At 46.0% G+C, this 14,784-nt stretch overlaps 2 protein-coding genes, 1 long non-coding RNA gene and 1 pseudogene across 9 annotated transcripts in view; 1 reads left to right on the forward strand and 3 right to left on the reverse strand.

Moving 5' to 3' along the window:
• The window catches only part of LOC109692419 (zinc finger protein 20-like), an 85,841-nt gene that overhangs the window by 57,189 nt on the left and 13,868 nt on the right, over positions 1-14,784 (reverse strand). The window lies entirely within an intron of this gene.
• LOC109693414 (uncharacterized) overlaps positions 1-14,784 on the forward strand; it is a 31,043-nt gene that overhangs the window by 4,034 nt on the left and 12,225 nt on the right. For 2 of the 4 annotated variants that reach the window (XR_012441082.1, XR_012441085.1), the window contains one exon: positions 144-6,830. This is a non-coding gene — a long non-coding RNA (uncharacterized lncRNA). Of the gene's footprint in view, positions 1-143; positions 6,831-14,784 lie in introns of those variants that run through there. The other 2 variants (XR_012441084.1, XR_012441083.1) reach the window with 2 other exon arrangements.
• Positions 4,380-14,784, reverse strand: part of LOC109675883 (zinc finger protein 669-like) — a 131,203-nt gene continuing 120,798 nt past the window's right edge. Inside the window, exons 6-7 of one of the 2 annotated variants that reach the window (XM_074053357.1) lie at positions 12,261-14,186; positions 4,380-4,423 (exon numbers count right to left, since the gene is read on the reverse strand). The gene's annotated coding sequence lies outside the window, so the exon portion shown is untranslated. Of the gene's footprint in view, positions 4,424-9,201; positions 14,187-14,784 lie in introns of those variants that run through there. The other variant, XM_074053356.1, reaches the window with a different exon arrangement.
• On the reverse strand, positions 10,432-10,538 carry LOC141417128 (small nucleolar RNA SNORA51; annotated as a pseudogene).

Consider the following 14,784-nt stretch of genomic DNA (forward strand, 5'->3'; position numbering starts at 1 on the left):
GAGATCGTGTGTCAAGGTGTGAGATATTCTAGTGTTGGGAGATCAGCTCCTTTCCTAGACCACTGGTGATTTAGCTAAAGGTGAGGTGGAATTATGACTCAGGACCTTTCACCTGTTTTGTTCACATTTGCAACATCTCTCAGATGGAATTGTCAAGGCTGTCCATAAAACTGATCTGCACAGGACTCTCCTGACAAGCTCACTGTGGGTATATTAAGAAAACCCTTGGCTTTGGGAGTAAGATGGCATAATAGCAGCTTCCTCTGTGTGACTCCATGACTGAGAAAAGTGAGGATAACAAAGAGGAGACTACTCAAGAGAGAGAAGAAGAGCGCCAGGAATCACAAACGAGGTGACAGGGCAGGTGAGAAACCACAGACCACAGGCTTTTCAGGAAGGGGAGAAGAGCAGGAATCTGTCTCTAGCTCCCCTGCATTCCATCCCAGCATAGAAACACACACACAAAAGCACTGTGAGCTCAACATCCACATCCACAGCACAACGTGACCAGAAACCTGCACCCTCCCTCATGCTTCCAGGTCACTCTCACTCTACACTGCACAGACAACTCATATCCTGATTTCAGCAGCTGGATCCATTCCTTAGCTGTCTGCACATCAACCTGTCCTTTGGGTGAAGGTTTAGGAGAAATGGTGTGTGGTCTCAGGTCAGAGATCCCAGGCCTGGAGGAAAGGGAGAAACTGAAGGAAAGTTGGCTTCTTGTTTTCATTTTTTTTCCCTGTTTTTGGGGTACTGGGGCTTGAACTTAGGGCCTACACCTTGATCACTCCACTAGCACTTTGCTGCTTGTGCATGTTGGGTTTTTTCGAGATAGGGTCTCATTAACTATTTTCCCAGGCTGACTTTGAACTGTGATCCTCCAGATCTCTGCCTCCTGAGTAGCTTGGATTACAGGCATGAGCTACCTGCACCTGGCTCATTGTTTTCATTTTTACAGTCAGCTCAGCTAACCATGTTTGTCTGTCTGTCTTCTGTGGGGTGGGAGGCAGTGCTGGCGTTTGAACTCTGGGCCTTGCCCTTTCTAGCAGATGCTGTGCCACTTGAGCCTCGCCCCAGCTCTCTTTGTCTTTGTGCGGGTATGGGTTTTGAACTCAGGACCTTACACTTGCTAGCAGGCACTCTACCACTTGAGCCACATTGCCAGCCCTTTTGAATGTTTTAGAAATGGGTCTCAGGAACCTTTTGCCCAGGCTAGCTTTTTTTTTTTTTTAATTGTCTTTCCCAGGTGTGCATATAAATCTGTTCTGTTTTCCTTTCTTTTTTTTTTTGGCAGCACTGGGGTTTGCACTCAGCTTCACTTGCTACGCAGGCACTCTTAGCACTTCATCCATTGCACTAGCCCTGTTTGTGGTGGGATTTCTGAGATAGGGTCTCAAGAACTAATCGCCTCTGGCTGACTTCAGATCAAGGTCCTCATGATCTCTGCCTCCGAGCAGCTAGGATTACAAGCGTGAGCCACTGGTGCCTGGCTCCTGTTTTTCTTTCAAGTCACGTGTTTGTGCTAGATAATAACTAAGCCATTGATCTTTATAAATTAAGCTCATGGATTCCAGAACGTTTTTTGTGTCCTTTAGGATTTTCTATGTACCTAATGATGTCACTTTTGACCACTGACATATTTTTTTCCTTCTGAATATGTGTGTTTATTTTCACACGTTTAGAAACCTTGTTTGTTTTGTGGTGCTGGGTGCTGAGCCTAAGGTAGTATTAAATTTGGATTAGATAGGCTATCCCTTTGTTATTGCAAAGATTTTCAGTTATTAGGCATTTATTATACCTTGTAGGCTTGTTAATTTTTTTGAACTCTTTATAGGTGTGTTTTGGATATTATACATTTAGCTATCTGTATGTCTATCTGTAGCTATATAGAATCATACATCTGTATAGCCGGAAAACCTTGGTGACACTGTGCTGTTTCTGAGGACATGTGCCACCCCTTGCCTTGTTTTACCTGTTGACATTCTCAAGGCTATAATTATATTTTGGGGCATAGTGAGTTCTCTTTCAAGAAAGAGTCCTGTCTAGTTTTTCACTCAGAGTAGGCTACAAGACAGGTACAAACAATTCTGTCTCTCAGTTTGCTCACAAAGAACAAACTCACTGCCATAACTCCCAACTTGAGTGTTGTGTGCTTTTTTCTTTTTTGGTGGCGCTGGGGTTTGAACTCAGGGCTTTGCACTTGAGCCAACCCTCCAGCCCTTTTTTGTGTTGGGTATTGTCTAGACATGGTCCTTGAACTATTTGCATGGTACTTGATTCAAATATCGATCCTCCTGATCTCTGCCTCCTGAGCAGCATGGATTAGAGGAGTGAGCCACCAGCACTAGGCCTTAAGAAGCAGGTTGTGGGGAAGGCTTAAATAGCATCCATCAAGCGAGCTCATCAGAGTTCCATCCTCCAGTGTGTTTTGGGTCTAGCCAGTGGAATCGTTCTAATGCACATGTCAGAATATGGCAAACACTCAGAGGGAGAATAGGTGTGAACAAATAGCAAACTGTGTACTCAACTCTTTGAAAAAGCCAAGCCATCTTTACAGTTAGGGCAGTGACGTGTCTGTCCCAGTAAGATTCCCCAGACACCAGGAGCGGTGAACTTTCTCCATGATGGGGACGATTATGCAGTCTCAGGACAGCTGGTGTTTACTCTGTTCTGGGATCTGGGTAGCAGGAATTTGTTATGCAGTTTCTAGAGTGCCGGGATACAAAGAACAATTAGTGGCCCATCTACACACAGGGTGTCCTTGCTGTGCTGTTGCTTTGCCAGATAGCTGCAAGCTAGAATGAGAACTGCAGCATGAGAGGTGTGAGAATGGGTGGAGCCTAAGAGCGTTGTGACTAATGGAGTGAAAACTTGGGAGACAGCATCTTATGAATTAGTGATGAACTGTGTGTACACCCCAAGTACTGAGCCTCACCCTTCCTCCTCAAAATGTATGTGGGGCGTTTTAGGAGTCGGTGACCTTTGAAGATGTGGCTGTGAACTTCACCCTGAGGAGTGGGCTCTGCTGGAAACTTCCCAGAAGCTCTACAAAGATGTGAGGCTGGAAACCTTCAGGAGCCTGGCTGCTGGAGGTAAAGACAGTACCATTCCCTCACTTTGTCACTCAGAGAGCAAGTGTTTCTGGGTTATCAGTACTGTTGGATGGTTTGGATTGTGAAGAGCACCATTATGGTGAATAGAGCAGCAGGCAAGATGGCTTTATGCTAGGAATGTGTCAGGAATTTAGCAATTTTCTTACAATGTTGTAATAATTCTTTTTTTTTTTTTTATTTGGTGGTACTGGGGTTTGAACTTGGGGCCTCATGCTTGCTAGGCAGGCACTCTACCACTTGAGCCATTTTGCCAGCCCTGTTGTAATAATTCTTAATGGATTTTGAAGGGATCTAAATTTTAGGAAAAGCACAGGAAAAACAAAACACTGAAGATGAGCACAGAAACTTCTGGACAAATCTAAGGTAATTTAAACTCAGAATGGACAGCAATATTTATTATCTTGGTATTATGGGATACTTAAAAAACAAGGAAATATTGGAAATTCATCTAGCTTCTGTTAGGTCCCTGGCACTCTTGGGGCAGGCAGAAGGTCCCAAGGCTACCACCAAAACCAGACCCCCTGATTTATGACCGCTTGTTTCTCCCTGCCTGATTGTTTCTTGGCTTGCAAAACAACTCAGGAACTTCCAGTTACTAAACTAGCCAAGCATGTCAATCTGTTCCATCTGGTGATCCAAGATAATCAGAGACCAGACTCTCTCTCTCTCTCCCCCTCCCCCATGGCTTGGCAAGCCCACTACCCAATTCAGCCAAGCTGCTTCACTCTGAACCCAAGAGTGACAGCCCTGCAGTCTTGTTCCAATAAATCTTTCTTTTCCACACGTGGCGTGGTCTTTATTTGGCAGTACCTTACAGCTTCAGATTCATTTATCTCAGAAAATTTTCTTTGAAACTGCATGGAGACTGAGTATCAGTGGCTCACACCTGTAATCCTGGCTCCTCAGGAGGCAGAGATGAGGAGGATCGCAATAGGAAGCCAGCCCTGATGAATAGTTCACAAGACCATACCTTGAAAAAAATCCATCACACAAAAAGGGCTGCTGGGGTGGCACAAGCTCTAAGAGCACATAGACCCTGAGTTCAAACCCAGGACCACCCAAAAAAAAAGTGCATACAAGTTGAGAGTCCATAATCAGAAAACACAAAATGTTCTAACATGAGAAACCTCTGGAGGATGATGCCTGTCACAGGTGTCATTTATCATGGTTTTACTACATACGAACCCTGGACAGAAGGAAGGATAAATCAGTGCCCACAGCTACAGGAATTGCTTTCATTCCCAGACTTCTTGTTGTCTTTGCATATCTTTGCATATCTTTGCATGTCTTTGCTGTTTTTTTTCAATCATCTGGAGAGACAGAGAAATAAACATCTGGGTTTTGCATCTGTTGACAAGGAATTTTGGATTCTTTCTTCAGAGGCTTCCCTGAGTGAGCATTTGATGTCACTTAAGAATTTTTTGTTAGCAATTGGACAAAATAAATAAAAAATGTAAGGTTGGGGAAAAAACCCCAAGGTGTTTCTGTTGGAGATCTCTGTTGTAGACTGCTTAAACCTTTTTGCATGTGCATATGTAAACATCCAAGGACAATTTGTATTGTAGAGTTAATGTAAAAACTTGTTAATTCTGTTCTCTCTTCCCCCTCTTCTACTGTATGTGTAAAAACCTTATTTTGATCAGGTCTAAGATGCAGGCATTTAGTCTCACTAGGGTTGAGACTAGAGAAAAAAGGGGTGTTCAAGGTCCAGACAACAGCCTGCATCACGGATCCTGGGACTTGGGTATTTGGAAAAAAGACCTGAGCCTGTTTCATTCTGCCGTAAATAAAATTTGGGATTTAAAGCAGTGGTGGTGGGCATGGATCTCAGGGCCTTGCCATCATTAGGCAGGCGCTCTACCCCTCGCTCTGCCTCCAGCCTGTGGCTTGGTTGTCTTCTGCACAAGAAACCTTCTCTTTGTGTATCCCTGTGTTCAGGTTTCATCTTCCTCTTTCAAGTAATTTGATTGTTGTGCATGGACCACAGGGTGTACGATGGGTCCACACAAGTGACATCAGTGTGTCCCTGCCTCGGGTGTGAAGGTCACTGAGCTCACCACTGCTGCCCAACAGCTGCTCTGCCATTCATCTGTACACACGATGGCCCAGTGAAGACTGGTTTCCTTACTCTGATCTATTTTTATTCTCTGTGAATAGCATGGTGTCCTTACAGAATAGTTTCAATGTCTTTATTACATTGGGCTAGGTTTCATTTTCTTGGTTTTTTTTTTTTTCTGCTTTTTTGCTGGACTGGGTTTTGAACTCAGGGCTTCATGCTTGTAAAGCAGGTATTCTACCATTTGAGCCAAATCTCCAGTCCAAACTATACTTTTTTTGTTGCATAAAACAAGAAATCTTTTATTATCTAGTAGATTTGGAAAAGCAGTTTTTGTTGATTCGTTGAATGTGTTTTAGAAACTATAGCATTTTATGCATCTGTGTGGGAGGGAAGCTGTTTTGTGTGTGTGTTACTGGGGTTGGAACTCAGGGTCTTACTTGCTAGGGGTGTGCTCTACACTTCAGCCACTTCATCACTTTTTTTGTAGGTGATGGTTTTTTCTTTTCTGTTTTGTGGTACTGGGGTTTGAGTTCAGGACCAGCCCTTTCTTGTGTTGGGTTATTGGCGTCTTACAAACTCTTTGCCCAGGCTTCCTTTGAACCATGATCCTCTTGATCTCTGCCTCCCGAGTTGCTGGGATTGTTGCAGGAGGGCTCAGACAGAGAGTTGGGGCACCAAAACTTTGGGGAAGCAAGTTTATTAATCAGGCCAGCAGTGACAACTCAGAGTTCTTGAGTCCAAAGGCTGAGACCGGAGAACAAAGGGGACTTTCCTTATATACCATTTAGAGCAGGTTACAGAAATGGGGGGCGGGGTAACAGCTTGTCCCATACATGGTCGGTCATATGCTATTTCATTGGCCACTCTAACTTCTGGAGCAAGGTGACCCTTCTCTTGTCTCACCCCAGGTGCCATTCCCCAAATCCTGTTATTTTTGTTTCACTGTAGCACTCATTATCTCTCATTATCATTCATTATCTCCCTTCCCCCTCCCTGCCTTCCTGCCACAGGATTACAGTCATGATCACCACTGGGTCTTTTTGACATAAGGTCTCACTTTTTGCCCAGGCTGGCCTTGAACTGTGACCTCCTGATCTCTGCCCTCTCCACACCTCTAGTACCTAGAATTGCAGGCATGTAATAATAAATAAACAAACCAAAGCTCCTCTTCCTATGAAAAGGCAAGACTGCTAGTACCTTGAAGGTTCAGTAAGGAAGGCCAAAATGGAGGCAGAGATCAGGAGAATAGAGGTTTGAAGGCAGCCTGTGCAAATAGTTCATGAGACCCTATCTGAAAAAAACCCAACACAAAACAGGACTGGTGGAGTGGCTCAAGTCATAGAGCGCCTGCCTAGCAAGTGTAAGACCCTGAGTTCAAATCCCAGTACCACCAGCACACACACACACACACACACACACACACACAAAAGGTCTCATTGAGACGGGGCATGGGTGCTCATTACTGTAATGCTAGTTACTTGGGAGGCTGAGATGAGGTGGCTCTTGGTTTGAGGCCAGCCTGGGCAAAGAGTTCTTGAGAAGCCACATCTCCAAAATAAGCAGCACAAAATGAACTGGAGGTGTGGCTCAAGCAGTAGAACACCTGCTTTCCAAGCATGAACACCTGAGTTCAAATCCCAGTCCCATAGAGAGAGAGAGAGAGAGAGAGAGAGAGAGAGAGAGAGAGAGAGAGGGAGAGAGAGAGAGAGAGAAAAAAAAGATGACATTCATATTTTCTCATTACACTGTATTGGTATGATAGTTCTGTTATTGGATATTGATGTTAATCTCTTGCTGTGCCTAAGTTTTAAATTAAAATGTGTTATAGGTATGAATGAATGACAAGGTTAAGTTGTATGTTTAAGAAAAAGCTGGTGGTTTTTCTTTTCTTTGGTACTTTTGAGGCTTTCAATTAGGGCCTCACTTTTCGTACACAGTTACATGTCTACCACTTGAGACACCCCCGAGCCCTGATTTTTCAGACGGCGAGATAGCCTCTCACCATTCGCCCATGCTGGCTTCAAACTGCAGCCTTCCTTATCTCTGCTTCCTGAATGGTTAGTATCACAGGCATGAGCCATTGGCTCCCAGCAAGTGGTTCAAATGATTGCACACAGAATAAGTAATTCCCCTCACCCCAGAGACCCTGGTGACAACCCTCAGTTGAAGAGGAGAGGGAATCTGGAAGCTGAGGAAAACGGGGAGGGTTCACATTGATTTACTCCTGTTGCATGGCATGTGTTCACATGAAGTGAACAGTGTGCTGGAATCTTCCCAATCTGAAGGATTGCTTATGTGGCAATTTAACATCCATATAAAGTATCTTGGGATCTTCCTTATCTACATTATAAGTCACTGTGCAATGGAAGCGGGAGCTCTCATGGTGTCTAATTCAAAGATTTGGATTCAGCATCTTTGTCTCATTCACCTCCTCAATGTTGGAGTGACACTACTCAGTAACCAAGAGGGAGCAGAGCGTGGAGGTGAGTGACTCCAAGCTGAGGCCTTTCTTGAGCCTTGGTGCTTCCTGAGCATCTTCCCTCCCCTGCATGTGGACTCCTGATGTACAAAACAGCTACACAGTGGTGACTGAGACACTGCAGAGGAGGAGGAGGAAAGTAGGAGGCCAGGTGAGGATGGGATTGGGGTGCTGTCCATTTTCAGGTGGTGTCTGTTTTTCCGGACATTTTCTGAGTGGTGAGTCTGTTTCTGTACGAATAGAGTTGCCGGTGTCAACATGTAACTTGTACATGTGAGGAAAATCTGTGGCAGTCACACAAAGATGCATTCAGATAATCTTCTCCAGAAAGAGTTTCTGCATTACAGTTTAGTCTCACCTCAAAAGTGAGCCAGGTGACAAAGTCCCTTAAGGTGTGCAAACAGTTTTCACACTGGAACTGGGGCCGGCAGGGAATGGTGGACTCCCGCCGTGAAACCCGTAGGTGTCCCTTCCTAATCACCCGGGAGTGGTCACTCGTGGCTGTGGGCAGTCAGTGTGGCCCTGCAGCTTGGGAATGTGTTTAGCCTGTGCTTGAGCGTTTTGTTGTGACCTTGGTTTAAGCAGCCTGCTGGCTGGGCTACTTCGAAGTTTTGCTTTCCATTTCCTCTTCATTCCTGTCATAGCACTAGTTTTGCTGTATTGTTACTCGATTTTTGCATGCATTGAACAATTGTATTCCCTGGTTCTTGTGCTTTTATTTTCCGGATTTTACCTTCTTGGGTTCTGCCCAGCCCCATCGTCAATGGGGCCGCTGTCAGTCAGGCTTGAAGGGGCGGGGCCTGGACTGTTAGCCAATGAGAAACGCAGCGCGAGCTGTCCAATGAGGAGCGCGTAACTGAGGGGAGGAGCGCGTAACTAAGGGGACCCCCGCTGCCCACAGCGCGGCCGTATTTGAAACCTGAGCCTGAGCGGTGGCTCGGCTGGCATCGGGGACGCGCGACTTCTAACTGCGGGAGCCTAGGGACCGCGGTGGGAAGCATTCCGGCCGGGGTGGCTGAGCAGCGGCGGGGGACGGCGGTCCGCGGCCCTCGCTCCTCTGGGCGCAGGGTGGGGCTGGGTCCCGCTGACGTCCCGCTGGCCTCGCTCGCTGGCCGTGGGGAGCTTGCACGAAGAAGCCGCTGCCGGGACAGGACGGGGGCGCAGGCGCCGGGTCCCCAGTCCTCTAGGGGCAGCGGGTGCGGGGAGATGCGGGAGTCTGATGGGGCCGTGCCCCGCACCACAGTGGTCGTCTCGCTCCGCTCGTCCGTAGGGGACAGGACCGGGCGACGAGGGCGGAGGCCCCGGCCTGCAGGAGGAAGTGAGGCCCACTTGGCGCGTGGAGCCGGCGGGGCTGACGCAGGAGCCCCCGCTCGGGACGGGAGCGGCCCAAGAAAGTGGCGCTGACGCCTCCTCCGCCTGACCTCAGCGCTCAGTGCTGAGCGGCTACTGGGAATTGGCAAGTGTGGGGCTGTCCCGCTCTCCCAGAACTGGTGGTGTGGCTGAGGGTGTAAAGCGTGTGCTTTGCAAACGCTGAGCGCTGAGTTCAAAACCCAGTACGGCAAAACAAGTCAACTAATAAAAAGTGTGGGTGAGTGGATGCTCTGTAAGCCTAACTGGAAGGCCATTTGTCTGCACTTGCCTGCTGCTCCTCACCAGAAAGTCCTGGCACTGAAACTTCTGTAACCACTACTGATTGCCAGGATTACAGACTGTGGGTAAAGTGGACATCTCCAGCTCTTTTTTGCAAACACTGAGTGTCATCAGAGTGTGATTTGTGCCGATTGAGAAAGTGACGGTGAAGATACTTTTGGGTTCTGTCAAATGGAGAGAAGGCTTCATGTATTTGCCCATTGACGTGGGAATGCAGTGTCATCAAGTATTTGTTCTGTGTCCCACTTTCAGACATAGAGAGCCAGCCATCTACCTGGAGATTCCTAGTAAAGGGGGCACCTGTCGTTACTGTTATAAGCCCCTATCTGAATCTTTCCTGATGAGTAAGGGGGGTGTCTCAGCCCAAGTTTAGCAGGAGTTTAACCTTCTGAATGAGGAGTCCCCTGGGAAATGTGGCTGAATGCCCGGCTTCTTCCCTTTGTTTTCTTTGGCCAATCTTTTTTCTATGACATATCAGCTTACCTAAGCATTTCAGAATTTCTCTCATTACTGACTGTAAGAAGGTGACTTTCTTGTTTGGAAGCTGAGTGTATGGAATATCGAGGTCTGAAGAAGCAAAGAGAATTATTGAAATACATGATTTGTTTTATAAGAAGATGAAGTGAGAACATAAACATCAACAAATCACCACACAGGTGAATGAATACACTACCTGTCACTTTTGGGGTGTCTCCTGATGTCAGCTACTTTTGCACCAAGAGGAGACCAAAGCGTGGAATATTTGAACTTTCCTTATCACTTTACCTTGTGTTTATCACTAAAGCAAGTTTTTAGTTCTTTTTCTCTTTTGATTTTTGAATAAGTTGACTCTGCCATTCACATATTGCTAGTGTCATGCTGGAAGATTGTTGTGTGTGCATTGTTTCCTCTTTGTCTCTCAGGTGTATGGTATAAGAGTGTAGTTCCATCTGCTCATTCTTTCCTTTATCTTTGAGCTTCGGTTGTTACGGGGTTTTCCATGTTGTTTAGAATCACAACTGTTATTGCTGTTTTTTTCTTTTGGCAATAATGAGGTTTGAACCCAGGGTGTTCCACTTGCTAGCCAGGATTCCTACCACTGGAGCCACTCCTTCATCTCTGAGAATCTTGTTTTTTCTTTTGTCCCCACCCCATGTCTCCCACTCACAGTAGACTCAGGGCCTGGCCTGAGGTGTATGTGGGGGAGGTTTGCTTTGCCTGCTCTTTCTTTGCAGCCTGTGGTAAGCACTGGGAGGCTGAGAATCTTACTCTGACTTTGTACCACAGTGCTAATGCCTCAGTATAATTTGTGTGTGTAATATTGGGGTTTGAACTCAGGGCTTCAGGCTTGCTAGGCAGGCGCTCTACTACTTGAGCCACTCCACCAGCCCTGTTTCTATTTTCTAGTGCATTTTTGTGTGTGTGTCTTCTGGTGTTGGGAATTGAACCCAGGGTCTTGCACTTGCTAGGCAAGCGCTCTACCACTGAGCTCCATCGCAGCTCTATTTTCAAGTGTATTTTATGCTAAAAATATTACAAAATAATTAATTGTAAATTAACCTGGTGCTATCCAAACTTTCTTTGATCCTTTGTTAAGTCAGTTTTGTTCCCTTTTTTTGGGCATACTAGGATTTGAACTCAGGACTTTTTGCTCACAAGGTAGCCACTCTACCATTTGAGCCATACCTCCAGCCCCTATCAAGATGTACTTTTGATTTCTCAAATATAGTGCCCCACATATGGTATTCAAGCACTCTTCCAGTGAGGTACATTTTAAGCCCCCCCAATTTTTTCTTTCTTTTGTTTGAGGGGAGGCATGGCTGGTGTTTGAACTTTCTACGCATGTGCTCTTACCACATGCATCATTCTCGCAACCCTTTTTTTGTGTTGGGTATTTTTGAGATAGGGTCTCCACCACTATTTGCTTGGAGCTGGTTGTTAGAAATACCTTTAAGATACTGGGGTGTCATGAGAGAGACGTCACAATTCAGAAGTCAATAGGGAAAGCAATATTTACTGTGCAGAAGGGTGCACACCAGATTCTGGAAAGCAAGTACACTGGGAGGGGAATTCCGCTAGGGTTTTATCTCTAACACAGTGTTGTCCCTCCCCTACCCCTGTACCCCTGGATTAGGCAGGTTTTGGGTTCATAGTCTACATATTTGGTTAATTAGAAGGGGTCAGGTTGGGAGGGGTGGGAACAAAGAAGTTTAAAAGTTCAGAGAAACAGTAACTGTTTTGGGTTATCAGATCTGGAACCAGGCCATCTAGTGGAATTTTTTTTTTTCTTTCTTTCTTTTGATATTTTCCCCAGCTCAACTGAGGGTAACAACCCTTTATTCTTTTTTTTCTTTTTTTTGGTCTTTTTTGGTGCTGGGATGGAACCCAGGGCCTCACACATGCTAGGCAAGCACTGTACTACCAAGCTACATCCCAGGCCACAACCCTTTATTCTTAATAGAAACTTTTCATTAGCCAGCTGGAGGCAATTAGTTTTTGAGACCGTATCTGGAAAAAAATGCATCACAAACAGGGCCAGTGGAAGGGCTGAGCTGGTAAGACAAACAAACAAACAAACATGGTTAGCTGACCTGATTGTAAAAATGAAAACAAGAAGCCAACTTTCCTTCAGTTTCTCCCTTTCCTCTAGGCCTGGGATCTCTGACCTGTCCTCGACCTGAGACCACACACTATTTCTCCTAAACCATCACCCAAAGGACAGGTTGATGTGCAGACAGCTAAGGAATGGATCCAGCTGCTGAAATCAGGATATGAGTTGTCTGTGCAGTGTAGAGTGAGAGTGACCTGGAAGCATGAGGGAGGGTGCAGGTTTCTGGTCACGTTGTGCTGTGGATGTGGATGTTGAGCTCACAGTGCTTTTGTGTGTGTGTTTCTATGCTGGGATGGAATGCAGGGGAGCTAGAGACAGATTCCTGCTCTTCTCCCCTTCCTGAAAAGCCTGTGGTCTGTGGTTTCTCACCTGCCCTGTCACCTCGTTTGTGATTCCTGGCGTTCTTCTTCTCTCTCTTGAGTAGTCTCCTCTTTGTTATCCTCACTTTTCTCAGTCATGGAGTCACACAGAGGAAGCTGCTATTATGCCATCTTACTCCCAAAGTCAAGGGTTTTCTTAATATACCCACAGTGAGCTTGTCAGGAGAGTCCTGTGCAGATCAGTTTTATGGACAGCCTCGACAATTCCATCTGAGAGATGTTGCAAATGTGAACAAAACAGGTGAAAGGTCCTGAGTCATAATTCCACCTCACCTTTAGCTAAATCACCAGTGGTCTAGGAAAGGAGCTGATCTCCCAACACTAGAAACACGATCTCAGAGCTGCCCAACAACCACTCCATGGGGGGCTGTCATTCATCTCATTGGCTTCTGCCCTTCACTGAGTCACTGCTTGCCCATGGCCTTCAGTCTTCACCCCACCACACTCCAACACACCCACTTTCCCATCAATGGCTCTTCTGCCAGCTTCTCACATGCTTGATATGTACCAGCTGCTGACTGCATCCACACCTGAAATAGCCATAACTCCAGGGCCCTGGGTGAAAGATGGCCAGGCAGCTCAGTGAGGTCCATGCGAAAGAGAACCTGCTCCCCCTCCAATGTAGCCCACATCACATCTCACCTAACGACACTGATGTCTTTCCATGCACCCCTGATAGAAGTCAGAGAGGCTGGAATTTTCCAAGAACTCCTGTCCATCCTTTAGGCTGTCGGGGGAGACTAGTGTGTTCAGGATCTCAAAACAATTTCAGGAGGACAGGGAGCTCTAACAATCTTCTGGCTCCCTTACACTTCCAGTAGACAGTGCAAGGACACATATGTACTTGTAACAATCTGAACTTTATGCTAAATTCTCTTCCTTCACATTTGTTTTCCTGGAAATCTCTAAAACACTAGCATAGCTTTGATCATCCTGGTTCCAGTGGGCTCATTGGCTAAGACAGAATCCTTTTTTTTCTTACAAAGATGAGTCAAGATCTTGTAAACAATGTCTACCTAGGATTCCGAGATGTGAAAAGGGAAATAAGACAGCAGCCAGTAAAAGAATAGAGAGTTTGGTAATGTAAGTCACACAGCACAGCTTTACAACGCTGTCTGCTGGAGTTATGGGTGCGCAGTGCAAAACAGTAAAGTGGAGAAAGATCTTCACATGTAAAACTGTTACAGGAAATTATAATTTTTATCCTCAGATTATGTCCTCACTCTTATTACCATACTTTTGTTTTTGATTCTTTAGCTGACGCAGAAGAGATGGTTTATTGTACACGCATCACTTTCAGCCACAACTAAGAACAAACTAGTCCAGAATGGCACAGGTTCAGGGGAGACCAACAGGGACAGTCTGGTCTTGAGCAGGGTGGGTCTCTCGGAGCTGGTCCTGGCCATGGGGTGGCAATGGAAACTCCAGATGCACTGGGACATTTAGACAGAAGCATGCAGTACGTGGGCCAGCGTCCCTGCCTCCTCCGTTCCTCTCTTTCCTGCAACTCTGGCCTCCATGGGTGCACGAGCTGTTCACTTCACCTCCTGCCTCATCTTTCTTCTTTTGCATGTCAGCCTGTGCATTCGCTTCTTGCTCCACATGGCTGTCATGGCGCAGAGGTGTCTAAGAAGCTGGCGCTTGGGCTGAGAGAGCAGCACACTGTCCTAGGAGATTGTTTGCTTTCTGATATCCTTATTTGGAACATAGAAAAAGTCAATCTGTGTTACTCTTCCCACCCCCCAACCCCCCCTTTTTGTTTTGACCCTTGAGGCATTTTATTTGTATGCATGTTTTACATCCCAAGAAAAAGAATCCCAGGATTTTCCCTCCTGTGTGTCTTTGTCTCCCTTCTTCATGGTCCACGATGCCTGCTGAAGTGGTCTTTATGTGGTTTCTCTCTTTCTGCATTTTTCTACAGCCAGAAAGAGAAGCCATCATCCAACCAACACTGTAGCTCAGATTTCTTCCACCAAATATCCTCATTATCAAAAAGAAGTTCTCCACTTAGTTCTAGGACACAGAAATCATTCAGCCATATTCTTTGCCTCATGGTAACAAGGATGGCCATTTCCATCCCAGTCACCAACAAGACCTCCTCACTTCTAAGACCTCATGAAAGTGGCCTGTGCTGTGTCTCTAAAAACATCTTCTTAAAAGCCACTTATGTACGAAGACTCAGGCCTTCCCAACAGCTGTTCCCCAGGCCCTCCTCAGAATTGTCCCTTATGTTTGATTCAGAGTGAAAGGCTTCTCCTGTAACCCTATCAAAACCACTCCATCTCTGGCACCAGTGGTCCATGCCTGTAGTCCTGTGTACTCATGATCAGCAGGATCGCAGTCAGCAAACTGTATCTCGAAAAACCCATCACAAAGGACTGGTGGATTTATGAGAATCAACTAAATTTCGTCTTCTCTGTCAAAGAGCTAGCTCAGTAGAGCATGACACTCTTGATCTCAGGATCCTGGGTTTGACCCCCTTCCCCCACCCTCCATATCATACTATGGAATAT

The sequence above is a fragment of the Castor canadensis genome, chromosome 14 (genome assembly GCF_047511655.1).
Source record: "Castor canadensis chromosome 14, mCasCan1.hap1v2, whole genome shotgun sequence".
Lineage (NCBI taxonomy): Eukaryota > Metazoa > Chordata > Mammalia > Rodentia > Castoridae > Castor > Castor canadensis.